Consider the following 3,775-nt stretch of genomic DNA (forward strand, 5'->3'; position numbering starts at 1 on the left):
CGACACCAGAATGGATGCCTTTAGTTGTGGAATTACGTGATGGTTTATCTTCCCTTAAACAGTCAGTTGAGGACATGAGGCGGCCGGACAATCAATTAATGCCTGTCCAGGCGCCTCAAACACCGTCAGGGGCTGTAAAACGCCCTTTGCCTCAGTCGGTCGACACAGACCCAGACACGGGCACTGATTCCAGTGACGACGGTAGAAATTCAAACGTATTTTCCAGTAGGGCCACACGTTATATGATTTTGGCAATGAAGGAGACGTTACATTTAGCTGATACTACAGATACCGTAAAACAGGGTATTATGTATGGTGTGAAAAAACTACAAACAGTTTTTCCTGAATCAGAAGAATTAAATGACGTGTGTGATGAAGCGTGGGTTGCTCCTGATAAAAAGTTATTGGCATTATACCCTTTCCCGCCAGAGGTTAGGGCGCGCTGGGAAACACCCCCTAAGGTGGACAAGGCGCTCACACGCTTATCCAAACAAGTGGCGTTACCCTCTCCTGAGACGGCCGCACTTAAGGATCCATCAGATAGAAAGATGGAAGTTATTCAAAAGAATATATACACACATGCAGGTGTTATACTACGACCAGCTATAGCAACTGCCTGGATGTGCAGTGCTGGAGTAGTTTGGTCAGAATCCCTGATTGAAAATATTGATACCCTAGATAGGGACAATGTTTTACTGTCGTTAGAACAAATAAAGGATGCATTTATCTATATGCGTGATGCACAGAGGGATATTTGCACACTGGCATCTCGGGTGAGTGCTATGTCCATTTCAGCCAGAAGAGCCTTATGGACACGACAGTGGACAGGCGATGCGGATTCAAAACGTCACATGGAGGTTTTGCCGTATAAAGGGGAGGAGTTATTTGGAGTTGGTCTATCAGACTTGGTGGCCACGGCTACTGCCGGGAAATCCACTTTTTTACCTCAAGTCACTCCCCAACAGAGAAAGGCACCGACCTTTCAACCGCAGCCTTTTCGCTCCTACAAAAATAAGAGAGCAAAGGGCTTGTCGTACCTGCCACGAGGCAGAGGAAGAGGGAAGAGACACCAACAGGCAGCTCCTTCCCAGGAACAGAAGCCCTTCCCGGCTCCTGCAAAAACCTCAGCATGACGCTGGGGCCTCTCAAGCGGACTCGGGGACAGTGGGGGGCCGTCTCAAAAATTACAGCGCGCAGTGGGCTCACTCGCAGGTAGACCCCTGGATCCTGCAGATAATATCTCAGGGGTACAGGTTGGAATTAGAGACGGATCCTCCTCATCGTTTCCTGAAGTCTGCCTTACCAACCGTCTCTTCCGAAAGGGAGAGGGTGTTGGAAGCCATTCACAAGCTGTACGCTCAGCAGGTGATAGTCAAAGTACCCCTATTACAACAAGGAAAGGGGTATTATTCCACTCTATTTGTGGTACCGAAGCCGGATGGCTCGGTAAGGCCTATTCTAAATCTGAAGTCCTTGAACCTCTACATAAAAAAGTTCAAGTTCAAGATGGAGTCACTCAGAGCAGTGATAGCGAACCTGGAAGAAGGGGACTTTATGGTATCCTTGGACATCAAGGATGCGTATCTACACGTTCCGATTTACCCCGCACACCAGGGGTACCTCAGGTTCATTGTTCAAAACTGTCACTATCAGTTTCAGACGCTGCCGTTCGGATTGTCCACGGCGCCTCGGGTCTTTACCAAGGTAATGGCCGAGATGATGATTCTTCTTCGAAGAAAAGGCGTATTAGTTATCCCATACTTGGACGATCTCCTAATAAGGGCAAGGTCCAGAGAACAGCTGGAGACAGCTTTAGCACTATCTCAAGAGGTGCTAAGACAACACGGGTGGATTCTGAATATTCCAAAATCCCATTTAATCCCGACAACTCGTCTGCTGTTCCTAGGAATGATTCTGGACACGGTTCAGAAAAAGGTTTTCCTTCCAGAGGAAAAAGCCAAGGAGTTATCCGATCTGGTCAGGAACCTCCTAAAACCAGGAAAAGTGTCAGTACATCAATGCACAAGAGTCCTGGGAAAAATGGTGGCTTCTTACGAAGCAATTCCATTCGGCAGATTCCATGCAAGAATATTCCAAAGGGATCTGTTGGACAAATGGTCAGGGTCGCATCTGCAGATGCACCTGCGAATAACCCTGTCACCAAAGACAAGGGTGTCACTTCTGTGGTGGTTGCAGAAGGCTCACCTATTAGAAGGCCGCAGATTCGGCATTCAGGATTGGATCCTGGTGACCACGGACGCCAGCCTGAGAGGCTGGGGAGCAGTCACACAAGGAAGAAACTTCCAGGGAGTATGGACGAGTCTGGAAAAGTCTCTTCACATAAACATTCTGGAACTAAGAGCAATCTACAATGCTCTAAGCCAGGCGGAACTTCTCCTGCAAGGAAAGCCGGTGTTGATTCAGTCGGACAACATCACGGCGGTCGCCCATGTAAACAGGCAGGGCGGCACAAGAAGCAGGAGTGCAATGGCAGAAGCTGCCAAGATTCTTCGCTGGGCGGAGAATCACGTGATAGCACTGTCAGCAGTGTTCATCCCGGGCGTGGACAACTGGGAAGCAGACTTCCTCAGCAGACACGATCTTCATCCGGGAGAGTGGGGTCTACATCCAGAAGTCTTCAACATGTTAATAGACCGTTGGGAAAGACCAATTGTAGACATGATGGCGTCTCGCCTCAACAAGAAACTGGACAAATATTGCGCCAGGTCAAGAGATCCACAGGCAATAGCTGTGGACGCACTGGTAACTCCTTGGGTGTACCAGTCAGTGTATGTGTTTCCTCCTCTGCCGCTCATACCAAAGGTATTGAAGATCATACGGCAAAGAAGAGTAAGAACAATACTAGTGGTTCCGGATTGGCCGAGAAGGACTTGGTATCCGGAACTTCAAGAGATGCTCACGGACGAACCGTGGCCTCTACCTCTGAGAAGGGACCTGCTACAGCAGGGTCCCTGTCTTTTTCAAGACTTACCGCGGCTGCGTTTGACGGCATGGCGGTTGAACGCCAGATCCTAAAAGGGAAAGGCATTCCAGAAGAAGTCATTCCTACCTTGATTAAGGCACGGAAGGAAGTCACCGTGAAACATTATCACCGCATTTGGCGAAAATATGTAGCGTGGTGCGAGGATCGGAGGGTTCCGACGGAGGAATTCCAACTGGGTCGTTTCCTACATTTCCTGCAATCAGGATTATCTATGGGTCTCAAATTGGGATCCATTAAGGTTCAAATTTCGGCCCTGTCAATATTCTTCCAAAAAGAATTGGCCTCTGTCCCTGAGGTCCAGACTTTTGTCAAGGGAGTACTGCATATACAGCCTCCTGTGGTGCCTCCGGTGGCACCGTGGGATCTAAATGTAGTTTTAGATTTCCTCAAATCCCATTGGTTTGAACCATTAAAAAAGGTGGATTTGAAATATCTCACATTGAAAGTGACTATGTTACTAGCCCTGGCCTCTGCCAGGAGAGTATCTGAATTGGCGGCTTTATCTTATAAAAGTCCTTATCTAATCTTCCATTCGGATAGGGCAGAACTGCGGACTCGTCCGCATTTTCTCCCTAAAGTGGTATCAGCATTTCATCTGAACCAACCTATTGTGGTGCCTGCGGCCACTAGCGACTTGGAGGACTCCAAGTTGTTGGACGTTGTCAGAGCCTTAAAAATATACATTGCAAGGACGGCTGGAGTCAGAAAATCTGACTCGCTGTTTATATTGTATGCACCCAACAAGTTGGGCGCACCTGCTTCTAAGCAGTC

This window comes from Pseudophryne corroboree, chromosome 6 (genome assembly GCF_028390025.1).
Source record: "Pseudophryne corroboree isolate aPseCor3 chromosome 6, aPseCor3.hap2, whole genome shotgun sequence".
NCBI classification, from domain to species: Eukaryota; Metazoa; Chordata; class Amphibia; order Anura; family Myobatrachidae; genus Pseudophryne; species Pseudophryne corroboree.